The sequence below is a fragment of the Lepisosteus oculatus genome, chromosome 18, assembly GCF_040954835.1.
Source record: "Lepisosteus oculatus isolate fLepOcu1 chromosome 18, fLepOcu1.hap2, whole genome shotgun sequence".
NCBI lineage: Eukaryota > Metazoa > Chordata > Actinopteri > Semionotiformes > Lepisosteidae > Lepisosteus > Lepisosteus oculatus.
In genome coordinates, this window is record NC_090713.1 from 5,262,553 (window position 1) to 5,277,871 (window position 15,319).

General features: G+C 39.7%; 2 long non-coding RNA genes across 4 annotated transcripts; both read right to left on the reverse strand.

The window, feature by feature from the left end:
• Positions 1–221: 221 nt before the first annotated feature.
• LOC138224141 (uncharacterized) lies at positions 222–3,184 on the reverse strand. 3 transcript variants are annotated; one of them, XR_011182492.1, is made up of 3 exons: positions 2,074–3,184; positions 451–1,744; positions 222–311 (listed from the first exon to the last, which is right to left on the reverse strand). It is a non-coding gene; the product is annotated as an uncharacterized lncRNA (long non-coding RNA). The 3 variants fall into 3 exon arrangements; XR_011182490.1 differs by having other exon boundaries at positions 451–1,921; XR_011182491.1 differs by lacking the exon at positions 2,074–3,184 and adding an exon at positions 1,844–2,067.
• Positions 3,185–6,370: 3,186 nt separating this feature from the next.
• LOC138224142 (uncharacterized) lies at positions 6,371–8,201 on the reverse strand. Its single transcript, XR_011182493.1, has 2 exons — positions 7,091–8,201; positions 6,371–6,938 (listed from the first exon to the last, which is right to left on the reverse strand). It is a non-coding gene; the product is annotated as an uncharacterized lncRNA (long non-coding RNA).
• Positions 8,202–15,319: the final 7,118 nt, after the last annotated feature.

The following is a 15,319-nucleotide window of genomic DNA, read 5'->3' on the forward strand; positions in this document are numbered from 1 at the left end:
AAGGGCACTGTCAATGGAGTGTTTAGTTTGGCAGTAATAATCTCCAGCATCTTCAGCCTGGACTCCTGTGATGGTCAGAGTGAAGTCAGTCCCAGACCCACTGCCACTGAATCGCTCTGGGATCCCAGTTGGATGGTTAGTTGCCCAATAAATCAGGAGTTTTGGAGCTTCACTAGGTTTCTGTTGGAACCAGTTTAGATCATTGTTATTAAATGGAGCTGAACTGGTCTTACAGCTCACAGTGACTGTCTGTCCAGGGAGAACAGTCTTTACTGCTGGAGTCTGAGTCACAGTAACCTGTCCACTGGATTCTGAAAATAAAACATCAAACAGTGTATGATGAAACAAAATAATTAAAACACTTCATAGAGTAATTTATTATTTAAAATATTTCATGGTTTACACAAATTATTTTGACTTAAAATAAAATGCTTATAAACCCATTCCTACCCTGTGCAAATATGAGGAGTGTCCAGATGAAGATGGTGATGAAAGTCATTGTTGCTGTGGGTTCTGTTGCCATGAAGGGCAGCTCTCAGTCTGGAAGTGTTAAACTCACAGGGCTATAAACACTCCCAGACCACTGAAGCATGTGCTGTCTATGCAAAGTGTATTTTCAATGCAAATTGTCTTCCTGGGTTCAGTCAGTCAATGCTGGAAACAGGCTTCGTGCCGTGTGTTGTGTCAGAGCAAGATGAGCAGTTTAGCATAAACATTCCCAGGACAGCAGGACTAGACAGAGAGCAGCTTTATGAGGAACAGAGGATGAGACACAATCAGCTGAGCCCTTATTCCACTCAACACAGCTGGAATTAAGTGGAATGTGGAGAGCAGCACTTGGCTCTGTGTGTTCAGACACATCAGGTTTTTTATCTGCATTCTCAAGACAATGGAGCTATTACCCACAGGTCAGGTGTTGTCTATATTAATTTTTCCATTGATAGAATTGTCAAAATGCCCTGTAATTTGTGTGTGTTCCCAAGAAACATTCCACACTGTGTTCAAGGAAGTACAGTATTTGTGTTTAATACATGGGGCTGGAGAATGGGGAACTGAACACTTATTTTCATGCACTTGTGGAGAGTGCTCTCTGGTGACACAAAAGTTTTGTTTTTACTGAAAATGAATTAATCTAATGGAAATATTTAAGACAGCTTCTATTTTAATGGATTTTATAATGAATGTTCAGGAGTGATAACAAGACAGGCCATATCACTCTGCAAATCCCAGCTGGCAGCCCACTGAAGCTAAGTAGGTGTGAGCCTGGTCTACAGCATGAAACACCTTTTTATTTCTGGGTTCCCCCTCTCTCTCAGTCTGCAACTAAAAAGAAAACATTGAAGTGAACATTAATGATTACATAAACAAGATTTAATTTCAAGATAAACATTAACAATACAAAAATAAATTAAAATGAAGTTATATAAATTAAATACAACTAACTTAATGTCATTCATAGTGTTTGTGCGCAGCTGAGCTCCTCCACAGGCTGTGTCCTGTGTCTTTGCCTTCACCCTCAGCACCTGCAGTAGGTTCCAGCTGCAGCAGTGCAGTCCAGCTGAGGGAGGTTTTTGTACGGGTGTGTAACATTGTGTGAACAGCCAGTTACTGTTGAGGTAGTGTAAACCTGTACAGTAATAATCTGCTGCATCTTCAGCCTGGAATCCTGTGATGGTCAGAGTGAAGTCAGTCCCAGATCCACTGCCACTGAAACCCTCTGGGACCCCAGTCTGTCGGGTAGTTGCTGCATAGATGAGGAGTTTAGGAATTTCACCAGCTTTTTGTTAGTACCAGGTTAGTCTGTGCTTAGAATCATATATGTTCACTGCAGGACTGGTCTTACAGCTCACAGTGACTGTCTGTCCAGGAAGAATTGATTTCACTCCTGGATTCTGAGTTACAGTAACCTGCCCCCTGGACTCTGAAAATTAAAAATCAAATTACACATGAGGAAGAAAAATATTGATTAGATCCTGAAGTATTATTTCTAAATATAATGTTTCTTGTTTTAAACAAAATAATTCATTTTCACTTCATATATAATTCTTACTTAACATTTCAACCCCTTCCTACCCTGAGCAGATGAGGAGTGTCCATATGATGATGGTGATGAAAGTCATTGTTGTTGTGGGCTCTGTTGCCATGAAGGGCAGCTCTCAGTCATGAAGTGTTAAACTCACAGGGCTATAAACAGTCCCAGAGCACTGAAGCATGTGCTGCCAATGCAAACTGTCTCTTCTATGCAAATTGTCTTCCTGGGTTCAACAACACTTCTAGCCAGTCAGTACTGGAAACACAGGCTTGGTCCTGTGTGTTGTGACAGAGCAAGATAAGCATAGTCAGTCTATTTTCATGCCTGTCTTCTTTGTAATTAAATAAATTAAGAAATTAGCAGTGGAATGAAACCTCATACTGGGGGCTGTTTCAGAAAACAAGATTATTCAGTCAACCTGATAACTTTAGTGTATACTGAATGTTAGTAAATAATATCGTATATTTTTTGTTGACAAAATCTGGATTTTCAGTTTCATTAAGTAGGATTAAATTACATCCAATAAAATAACGATAGCAATAAATCTTCTTTCCAGGGCAAAATGAAGTGTAGAGATCACCAAAACAGTTTGCTGATCATTTTTATTTAAAATATACCATTTCAGAAGATAGAATATACTTTTCATTTACAATCTCTTAAAATGATTTAGGCATCATAGATCGAGTCAGCTAAATGTGTATATTCACTTTTAACCCTACACGTTTTATTACTAAATAACAATGCAAGTGATCTCCAATATCTTACACTACAATTTAACTTTTGCTGATATGAAAATAATCCTTTTTGTATGCATAACTGTAATCTTTATTACATTTATTCTATCTTAATCCATGTGTTTTGCTGTAGTTTAACAGTCTACTAGCACTTGCTATAGCTGGGAAATATATGTTTGATTATTATTAAGCTTCTGCAGTAAGAAAGACTAATATTTTAATCCAGTGAAGTCAGTTGTCTCCTGTGGACACAGTCCTCTATCTATTTATTGTAAGGAGTGTCTATTCATTATAATGAGTACAGAGAATTGTCAAAGCCCAAAAACTCAGGCTGACAAAGAGCTGCAGGTTTTCTCTGTGAAGCTGGTTTCTTCTGGTATGACAGGGTGCTGTAAGTCACATGTGGGTCAGCATCATGGATGATCTGCAACAGAGAAAAGATTTTCTGCTTAGAAGGGGTGCTGGTCAAAAGCTTCCTTTTTATATATCCTCCAAAACATACTGTATAGGCAAGGAAAAGACTAAACTGAGATTTCACAGAAAACACCAGTTTGTGTCACTGTCTATCTGTAGCAGACAGAGAAATCAGTTACTTTTTAACTGAAAAAAGTCAACGCCAGACGCTTCAGGTGGGGGCAGTGTAACGCCCTCGCCTGGTGGTGAGGAGGAAGCGCCCCTAGGCGCTCGTAGTACCGCTGGGCATGCTGGGAGTGGTAGCCGGGAAGAGTCTGAGGGTCAGCACGATGACCAGCGGCTGACCCTGCCTGTGTAAATAATGTCCTAGTAATTCTAGTGCCCTGTGTAGTCCTGTAAAAGTAGAGTGTGTTGTTAGGTAATTACCACCCTAAATGTGTGTACGTGTTCGTCAGTCTCCTCATGTGTGTGTAGATCCTGCGTTTGGTTTTGGTGTGGTTGTAAAATAAAGCCAGTGCTTGGTTAATCGCGTCTCCACTGTTCTTTAGTTCTGAAAAAGAACCTGCAAAACGCTACAGAACTTCTCACCGTCTGCAGGACCCATCAGCACCGGCGGGTACTGAGGCTTTATAAGTACAAGACACGAAAAAAAATACGTGTGAAATTCGCGAGTGTATTCACCTGGAGAAGAAATAGTTATGCCTACTTTCATATATAAAGTATTAATATATTAATGACATTTCTTGAAATCAAGCATTCTGGAAGATTAATATACTAACTACGATTGGTATATTTTCTTCTCCAAATGCGATTATTGTATGAACCCTACAGCACAGATTATTTAGTGAGACATAAAACCACGTAAAATATGATTATTCAATCATTTAAAAAAAAACAGATCCAGTTATGTTTTGCCCCTAAATTGTAATAGAATCACTACATTGAACGTTGAAAAAACACTGATCTACCTCAACACTTCGACTATCTGTACACATTGCACTATGATGTTTTTTATGATTAAAAGAAAGATTTAAAAAGTTGACGTTAATAAACAGTAATTGAACAGCGATAACTCGAGTACATATACTGTATATCATGAATATGAATTCGGTTTTGAGAAGTCTGCAGTTCGGGTTCTGTCAGCCACCGGCGTGCAGCGCCTGTCAGCTCTTCTCCGCCTGAAATGGACCCGAGTCAGCGGCTACATTAAGGCATGACTTGTCTCACTTGGACCGGCGGAGTCTGAACCCAACAGAGTCTCAATCGGGTTCCAGACCATGGGAAGTGGAAACGTTCCGCTGTGCGCTTTTGACACCGACTCTGTATCTCCAATATCAGCAGGATTAATGCACATTTCACATTGTAGCCTACAATAGAAGCATTCATACTATAAAGCAAACATAATAAATGGACACTCAGGATTCACGAGATGAAGCCTGTAAAGTATCCCGCACTGTAGAGGAGCACCGCAGCAGCCCAGCTAGGCTGAGACTAACCGAGCTGACACCCCGCTCCCGAATCGCACTTCTCAACACAACACTGTAAAAATACAATCTCATAACATGAGCATCAACGTTGCAATTTCTGTGACAAAAATCCCTCTGATTAACTGCTGCCATTTTTACGCTTCATGCTCGCTATGACCTGTTCTGTTGCCTCCAAAAGTTCTGGTTTAGAATTTAGAAATCTGTATTAGACAAAATCCTGTGGATTCTAATTTTTCATAATAAATTAAAAAAAAATCAGATCAACACATTATGAAAATATTGCGAGAAGACGGAAAGAGAGATAACTTACTTCCAACGCTCAGTCTGGTGCCGCCACCGAAAGTGTACACAAGGGCACTGTCAATGGAGTGTTTAGTTTGGCAGTAATAATCTCCAGCATCTTCAGCCTGGACTCCTGTGATGGTCAGAGTGAAGTCAGTCCCAGACCCACTGCCACTGAATCGCTCTGGGATCCCAGTTGGATGGTTAGTTGCCCAATAAATCAGGAGTTTTGGAGCTTCACTAGGTTTCTGTTGGAACCAGTTTAGATCATTGTTATTAAATGGAGCTGAACTGGTCTTACAGCTCACAGTGACTGTCTGTCCAGGGAGAACAGTCTTTACTGCTGGAGTCTGAGTCACAGTAACCTGTCCACTGGATTCTGAAAATAAAACATCAAACAGTGTATGATGAAACAAAATAATTAAAACACTTCATAGAGTAATTTATTATTTAAAATATTTCATGGTTTACACAAATTATTTTGACTTAAAATAAAATGCTTATAAACCCATTCCTACCCTGTGCAAATATGAGGAGTGTCCAGATGAAGATGGTGATGAAAGTCATTGTTGCTGTGGGTTCTGTTGCCATGAAGGGCAGCTCTCAGTCTGGAAGTGTTAAACTCACAGGGCTATAAACACTCCCAGACCACTGAAGCATGTGCTGTCTATGCAAAGTGTATTTTCAATGCAAATTGTCTTCCTGGGTTCAGTCAGTCAATGCTGGAAACAGGCTTCGTGCCGTGTGTTGTGTCAGAGCAAGATGAGCAGTTTAGCATAAACATTCCCAAAACAGCAGGACTAGACAGAGAGCAGCTTTATGAGGAACAGAGGATGAGACACAATCAGCTGAGCCCTTATTCCACTCAACACAGCTGGAATTAAGTGGAATGTGGAGAGCAGCACTTGGCTCTGTGTGTTCAGACACATCAGGTTTTTTATCTGCATTCTCAAGACAATGGAGCTATTACCCACAGGTCAGGTGTTGTCTATATTAATTTTTCCATTGATAGAATTGTCAAAATGCCCTGTAATTTGTGTGTGTTCCCAAGAAACATTCCACACTGTGTTCAAGGAAGTACAGTATTTGTGTTTAATACATGGGGCTGGAGAATGGGGAACTGAACACTTATTTTCATGCACTTGTGGAGAGTGCTCTCTGGTGACACAAAAGTTTTGTTTTTACTGAAAATGAATTAATCTAATGGAAATATTTAAGACAGCTTCTATTTTAATGGATTTTATAATGAATGTTCAGGAGTGATAACAAGACAGGCCATATCACTCTGCAAATCCCAGCTGGCAGCCCACTGAAGCTAAGTAGGTGTGAGCCTGGTCTACAGCATGAAACACCTTTTTATTTCTGGGTTCCCCCTCTCTCTCAGTCTGCAACTAAAAAGAAAACATTGAAGTGAACATTAATGATTACATAAACAAGATTTAATTTCAAGATAAACATTAACAATACAAAAATAAATTAAAATGAAGTTATATAAATTAAATACAACTAACTTAATGTCATTCATAGTGTTTGTGCGCAGCTGAGCTCCTCCACAGGCTGTGTCCTGTGTCTTTGCCTTCACCCTCAGCACCTGCAGTAGGTTCCAGCTGCAGCAGTGCAGTCCAGCTGAGGGAGGTTTTTGTACGGGTGTGTAACATTGTGTGAACAGCCAGTTACTGTTGAGGTAGTGTAAACCTGTACAGTAATAATCTGCTGCATCTTCAGCCTGGAATCCTGTGATGGTCAGAGTGAAGTCAGTCCCAGATCCACTGCCACTGAAACCCTCTGGGACCCCAGTCTGTCGGGTAGTTGCTGCATAGATGAGGAGTTTAGGAATTTCACCAGCTTTTTGTTAGTACCAGGTTAGTCTGTGCTTAGAATCATATATGTTCACTGCAGGACTGGTCTTACAGCTCACAGTGACTGTCTGTCCAGGAAGAATTGATTTCACTCCTGGATTCTGAGTTACAGTAACCTGCCCCCTGGACTCTGAAAATTAAAAATCAAATTACACATGAGGAAGAAAAATATTGATTAGATCCTGAAGTATTATTTCTAAATATAATGTTTCTTGTTTTAAACAAAATAATTCATTTTCACTTCATATATAATTCTTACTTAACATTTCAACCCCTTCCTACCCTGAGCAGATGAGGAGTGTCCATATGATGATGGTGATGAAAGTCATTGTTGTTGTGGGCTCTGTTGCCATGAAGGGCAGCTCTCAGTCATGAAGTGTTAAACTCACAGGGCTATAAACAGTCCCAGAGCACTGAAGCATGTGCTGCCAATGCAAACTGTCTCTTCTATGCAAATTGTCTTCCTGGGTTCAACAACACTTCTAGCCAGTCAGTACTGGAAACACAGGCTTGGTCCTGTGTGTTGTGACAGAGCAAGATAAGCATAGTCAGTCTATTTTCATGCCTGTCTTCTTTGTAATTAAATAAATTAAGAAATTAGCAGTGGAATGAAACCTCATACTGGGGGCTGTTTCAGAAAACAAGATTATTCAGTCAACCTGATAACTTTAGTGTATACTGAATGTTAGTAAATAATATCGTATATTTTTTGTTGACAAAATCTGGATTTTCAGTTTCATTAAGTAGGATTAAATTACATCCAATAAAATAACGATAGCAATAAATCTTCTTTCCAGGGCAAAATGAAGTGTAGAGATCACCAAAACAGTTTGCTGATCATTTTTATTTAAAATATACCATTTCAGAAGATAGAATATACTTTTCATTTACAATCTCTTAAAATGATTTAGGCATCATAGATCGAGTCAGCTAAATGTGTATATTCACTTTTAACCCTACACGTTTTATTACTAAATAACAATGCAAGTGATCTCCAATATCTTACACTACAATTTAACTTTTGCTGATATGAAAATAATCCTTTTTGTATGCATAACTGTAATCTTTATTACATTTATTCTATCTTGATCCATGTGTTTTGCTGTAGTTTAACAGTCTACTAGCACTTGCTATAGCTGGGAAATATATGTTTGATTATTATTAAGCTTCTGCAGTAAGAAAGACTAATATTTTAATCCAGTGAAGTCAGTTGTCTCCTGTGGACACAGTCCTCTATCTATTTATTGTAAGGAGTGTCTATTCATTATAATGAGTACAGAGAATTGTCAAAGCCCAAAAACTCAGGCTGACAAAGAGCTGCAGGTTTTCTCTGTGAAGCTGGTTTCTTCTGGTATGACAGGGTGCTGTAAGTCACATGTGGGTCAGCATCATGGATGATCTGCAACAGAGAAAAGATTTTCTGCTTAGAAGGGGTGCTGGTCAAAAGCTTCCTTTTTATATATCCTCCAAAACATACTGTATAGGCAAGGAAAAGACTAAACTGAGATTTCACAGAAAACACCAGTTTGTGTCACTGTCTATCTGTAGCAGACAGAGAAATCAGTTACTTTTTAACTGAAAAAAGTCAACGCCAGACGCTTCAGGTGGGGGCAGTGTAACGCCCTCGCCTGGTGGTGAGGAGGAAGCGCCCCTAGGCGCTCGTAGTACCGCTGGGCATGCTGGGAGTGGTAGCCGGGAAGAGTCTGAGGGTCAGCACGATGACCAGCGGCTGACCCTGCCTGTGTAAATAATGTCCTAGTAATTCTAGTGCCCTGTGTAGTCCTGTAAAAGTAGAGTGTGTTGTTAGGTAATTACCACCCTAACTGTGTGTACGTGTTCGTCAGTCTCCTCATGTGTGTGTAGATCCTGTGTTTGGTTTTGGTGTGGTTGTAAAATAAGGCCAGTGCTTGGTTAATCGCGTCTCCACTGTTCTTTAGTTCTGAAAAAGAACCTGCAAAACGCTACAGAACTTTTCACCGTCTGCAGGACCCATCAGCACCGGCGGGTACTGAGGCTTTATAAGTACAAGACACGAAAAAAAGTACGTGTGAAATTCGCGAGTGTATTCACCTGGAGAAGAAATAATTATGCCTACTTTCATATATAAAGTATTAATATATTAATGACATTTCTTGAAATCAAGCATTCTGGAAGATTAATATACTAACTACGATTGGTATATTTTCTTCTCCAAATGCGATTATTGTATGAACCCTACAGCACAGATTATTTAGTGAGACATAAAACCACGTAAAATATGATTATTCAATCATTTAAAAAAAAACAGATCCAGTTATGTTTTGCCCCTAAATTGTAATAGAATCACTACATTGAACGTTGAAAAAACACTGATCTACCTCAACACTTCGACTATCTGTACACATTGCACTATGATGTTTTTTATGATTAAAAGAAAGATTTAAAAAGTTGACGTTAATAAACAGTAATTGAACAGCGATAACTCGAGTACATATACTGTATATCATGAATATGAATTCGGTTTTGAGAAGTCTGCAGTTCGGGTTCTGTCAGCCACCGGCGTGCAGCGCCTGTCAGCTCTTCTCCGCCTGAAATGGACCCGAGTCAGCGGCTACATTAAGGCATGACTTGTCTCACTTGGACCGGCGGAGTCTGAACCCAACAGAGTCTCAATCGGGTTCCAGACCATGGGAAGTGGAAACGTTCCGCTGTGCGCTTTTGACACCGACTCTGTATCTCCAATATCAGCAGGATTAATGCACATTTCACATTGTAGCCTACAATAGAAGCATTCATACTATAAAGCAAACATAATAAATGGACACTCAGGATTCACGAGATGAAGCCTGTAAAGTATCCCGCACTGTAGAGGAGCACCGCAGCAGCCCAGCTAGGCTGAGACTAACCGAGCTGACACCCCGCTCCCGAATCGCACTTCTCAACACAACACTGTAAAAATACAATCTCATAACATGAGCATCAACGTTGCAATTTCTGTGACAAAAATCCCTCTGATTAACTGCTGCCATTTTTACGCTTCATGCTCGCTATGACCTGTTCTGTTGCCTCCAAAAGTTCTGGTTTAGAATTTAGAAATCTGTATTAGACAAAATCCTGTGGATTCTAATTTTTCATAATAAATTAAAAAAAAATCAGATCAACACATTATGAAAATATTGCGAGAAGACGGAAAGAGAGATAACTTACTTCCAACGCTCAGTCTGGTGCCGCCACCGAAAGTGTACACAAGGGCACTGTCAATGGAGTGTTTAGTTTGGCAGTAATAATCTCCAGCATCTTCAGCCTGGACTCCTGTGATGGTCAGAGTGAAGTCAGTCCCAGACCCACTGCCACTGAATCGCTCTGGGATCCCAGTTGGATGGTTAGTTGCCCAATAAATCAGGAGTTTTGGAGCTTCACTAGGTTTCTGTTGGAACCAGTTTAGATCATTGTTATTAAATGGAGCTGAACTGGTCTTACAGCTCACAGTGACTGTCTGTCCAGGGAGAACAGTCTTTACTGCTGGAGTCTGAGTCACAGTAACCTGTCCACTGGATTCTGAAAATAAAACATCAAACAGTGTATGATGAAACAAAATAATTAAAACACTTCATAGAGTAATTTATTATTTAAAATATTTCATGGTTTACACAAATTATTTTGACTTAAAATAAAATGCTTATAAACCCATTCCTACCCTGTGCAAATATGAGGAGTGTCCAGATGAAGATGGTGATGAAAGTCATTGTTGCTGTGGGTTCTGTTGCCATGAAGGGCAGCTCTCAGTCTGGAAGTGTTAAACTCACAGGGCTATAAACACTCCCAGACCACTGAAGCATGTGCTGTCTATGCAAAGTGTATTTTCAATGCAAATTGTCTTCCTGGGTTCAGTCAGTCAATGCTGGAAACAGGCTTCGTGCCGTGTGTTGTGTCAGAGCAAGATGAGCAGTTTAGCATAAACATTCCCAGGACAGCAGGACTAGACAGAGAGCAGCTTTATGAGGAACAGAGGATGAGACACAATCAGCTGAGCCCTTATTCCACTCAACACAGCTGGAATTAAGTGGAATGTGGAGAGCAGCACTTGGCTCTGTGTGTTCAGACACATCAGGTTTTTTATCTGCATTCTCAAGACAATGGAGCTATTACCCACAGGTCAGGTGTTGTCTATATTAATTTTTCCATTGATAGAATTGTCAAAATGCCCTGTAATTTGTGTGTGTTCCCAAGAAACATTCCACACTGTGTTCAAGGAAGTACAGTATTTGTGTTTAATACATGGGGCTGGAGAATGGGGAACTGAACACTTATTTTCATGCACTTGTGGAGAGTGCTCTCTGGTGACACAAAAGTTTTGTTTTTACTGAAAATGAATTAATCTAATGGAAATATTTAAGACAGCTTCTATTTTAATGGATTTTATAATGAATGTTCAGGAGTGATAACAAGACAGGCCATATCACTCTGCAAATCCCAGCTGGCAGCCCACTGAAGCTAAGTAGGTGTGAGCCTGGTCAGTACCTTGATGGGAGACCTCCTGGGAAAAACCAAGGGTGCTGCTGGAAGAGGTGTTAGTGGGGCCAGCAGGAGGTGCTCACCCTGTGGCCCATGTGGGTCCTAATGCCCCAGTATAATGACGGGGACATTATACTGTAAACAGGTGCTGCCCTTTGGGTGAGATGTAAAACCGAGGTCCTGACTCTCTGTTGTCATTAAAAATCCCAGGGTTTCTTGAAAAATACTTCAACTTTGCTTTTCCCTACCTTGTTCCTTGCCCTCAGTAATACAGGAGTACGTCAATTAAAGAGCTCCCTAATATTTAAAAAAATACATCTCAAATTGACGAACATCATTAAAGTCAAATGGTGTTTCTGACCTCAGGATGACCATTGCTGTGGCCTGTCCTGTCTAAATATTACAATTTAAACCCAGTGTGTTTACACTAGAAACACTCATTACTCTCTGGGTTTACATTAGAAACATTCAGACACAAAGTGCTATTTGGGTTTATTTTAGAAACACTCACACACAAAGTGCTGTCTAGGTTGATACTAGAAACACCCAGGTAAACACTGCTCCGTGGGTTAAAAATCAGTCAGACACATATGCAACTCTCTTGATTTAAAGAAAAAAAACACTTGAATTTCAATTCAAGTAACTCTATTGGTGTGACTAAAGAATTTTATTGTTGACAAAGTAATAACTATTAACATCCATCAATGCGTTCTATAACCTTTTATCCAGTACAGGTTTGCAGGGGAGTCAGATCCTATCCTGGCAAGCAGAGCTCTGGCTTTCTGGGGGCCCTAGGCAGGATCTTTGAAAGGGGCCCTTCCAGATCACGATTTGCACATACACTACGATTATCAGCTCCCATTCCAAACGTATTTTACAATTTACAACAATTTAATAGAAAACCTTGTCAACCAGCCTTAAATAAAATATAATACATATGTTAAAAAACAAGAACAAGAAGCACTAATTTCACAAAGCAAATGTATTTTAACATTGAAAGTGATAGTACATAATTAGGTAATTAATAACAATACATTACAAAAAACATTATCTCTGTTACTTCAAAATAATAGCAAAATAGAAATTATTAATAACTGCATTGAGACTTTTGTAGAAAGAAATTGTACAAATAAATATGTAAATAAATAAGAATTAAGTGAATTAAGTGCACTCAATAACAAGGGAAGTGAGATCATCATCAATTACTTCAATTACTTCACACAGTAGTAGTTGACGCACAGTGTGATTGATGCCCATGATGGACAGTCCACTGAGATACTCTTGTGCCAGGGCTGACAGGTGTGTTTTAATAAACTTGAGCTCTGAAAAGCCCCTCTCTGCACCTGCCGCCCTCAGTGGGAGAGTGACTGCAATCCGGAGAAATACAGGTTGGGTTTACACCCCCTCCCCATTTTATGAAATACAGGAGAAACCGCAAGCACAACAATGTATTTTATTGTTGATTACATATAACCGCTGAACAGTCTTTTGCACAGTACATTTTCTTTCATGAGCCAGGCAAGCCACACAGCATGTGTATAATTCAAATTAAATATGAATCTGTAAACTTCAAGTAAAATATCTTCATTAGTCTACGTGTCTAGCTTGAAATAGAGGCTTCTCTACCATTCACTAGTTAAATGGATCTGACAGACTCAAAACCAAATGAAATGCAAATTACATTATCATGCGTATAATACATTATTACAATGACTTGAGTGAACCTCAGTTTTCAGATTGCTTCTCCCAGTCTTCTTTTCTGCGCTTCAGAAACAGTTACATACTCGATTATGAATGGTCGTTTCTTGATCGTGTTTTTTTTTGGTATTATATATATTATTTTTCCTCACTCTGTGACTGAAGAGTGCATATTAGGCTGCCAAATTTATGGGATTCCATTTTCAATAAATGTGACACATTTTTTTTAATGCAATTAAAAAGAACATAACACTGATGTTGTGTGTTTCTTTAAATATTGTTTTTTTTCTGAGTGGTGCTGAGCATGAAGTTGGTATAAAGCGTCACAATACAAATCTTGTCCTTGTTCCCAACACCAGAGATAAGGGACTGAGCTGCACTCTTGGACCTGTGCTGTAAGAAGGAGTGGAGCAGGAGACTCATCTGGTGAAATTCCCAGGATCGAGGCTGAAAGGCTCCCGGTTTCTCCAATCTTGCCAGTTTTTTCCTTCAGATGGAGGGAGGATTGGCCTTGGAATGACTGTGAATCCATTGCCTTTGGCCGTGGGAGAGGGCAGGACGTGTAGATGGAGATCTAGTAGCAGATCCAGTCTCAGTAGCTCTGGGAACTGACATGACCTGTTTACCTTTTCCACCTGACCAGTCCAGTGATCACAACAGGTGTTAGTGAGGTGAGGGTATGACACCAGGAACTGGTAATCTGCAGACAGGGAGAAGAGGGAAGATTCTTCAGAAATGCCTTGAACAGCAGGTAACATCAGGAGAGCCAGCAGACAGACTGAGTGAGATTTGAAAAAATTTTGGACTGTATCAGTATGTTTTGTTTTGAAGCTGTTCACTCCAGGGATATTGGGAACTGAAACAGCTCAGAGTGAATTGGCTTGTTTTGTGTACTGTCCTGTCTTTATTTCCTCTACACTGCCAGAAGAGGTTGTAATTGAAAAGAAGAATCAATGAGGAATTAGTGCTGTGAGCAAACAGAATAGCTGGGTGAGTTAGAGCCAAGTCAACAATTTCTACAATAGTAGAATGAAAGGTGAAGTCTACAGCATGAAACACCTTTTTATTTCTGGGTTCCCCCTCTCTCTCAGTCTGCAACTAAAAAGAAAACATTGAAGTGAACATTAATGATTACATAAACAAGATTTAATTTCAAGATAAACATTAACAATACAAAAATAAATTAAAATGAAGTTATATAAATTAAATACAACTAACTTAATGTCATTCATAGTGTTTGTGCGCAGCTGAGCTCCTCCACAGGCTGTGTCCTGTGTCTTTGCCTTCACCCTCAGCACCTGCAGTAGGTTCCAGCTGCAGCAGTGCAGTCCAGCTGAGGGAGGTTTTTGTACGGGTGTGTAACATTGTGTGAACAGCCAGTTACTGTTGAGGTAGTGTAAACCTGTACAGTAATAATCTGCTGCATCTTCAGCCTGGAATCCTGTGATGGTCAGAGTGAAGTCAGTCCCAGATCCACTGCCACTGAAACCCTCTGGGACCCCAGTCTGTCGGGTAGTTGCTGCATAGATGAGGAGTTTAGGAATTTCACCAGCTTTTTGTTAGTACCAGGTTAGTCTGTGCTTAGAATCATATATGTTCACTGCAGGACTGGTCTTACAGCTCACAGTGACTGTCTGTCCAGGAAGAATTGATTTCACTCCTGGATTCTGAGTTACAGTAACCTGCCCCCTGGACTCTGAAAATTAAAAATCAAATTACACATGAGGAAGAAAAATATTGATTAGATCCTGAAGTATTATTTCTAAATATAATGTTTCTTGTTTTAAACAAAATAATTCATTTTCACTTCATATATAATTCTTACTTAACATTTCAACCCCTTCCTACCCTGAGCAGATGAGGAGTGTCCATATGATGATGGTGATGAAAGTCATTGTTGTTGTGGGCTCTGTTGCCATGAAGGGCAGCTCTCAGTCATGAAGTGTTAAACTCACAGGGCTATAAACAGTCCCAGAGCACTGAAGCATGTGCTGCCAATGCAAACTGTCTCTTCTTTGCAAATTGTCTTCCTGGGTTCAACAACACTTCTAGCCAGTCAGTACTGGAAACACAGGCTTGGTCCTGTGTGTTGTGACAGAGCAAGATAAGCATAGTCAGTCTATTTTCATGCCTGTCTTCTTTGTAATTAAATAAATTAAGAAATTAGCAGTGGAATGAAACCTCATACTGGGGGCTGTTTCAGAAAACAAGATTATTCAGTCAACCTGATAACTTTAGTGTATACTGAATGTTAGTAAATAATATCGTATATTTTTTGTTGACAAAATCTGGATTTTCAGTTTCATTAAGTAGGATTAA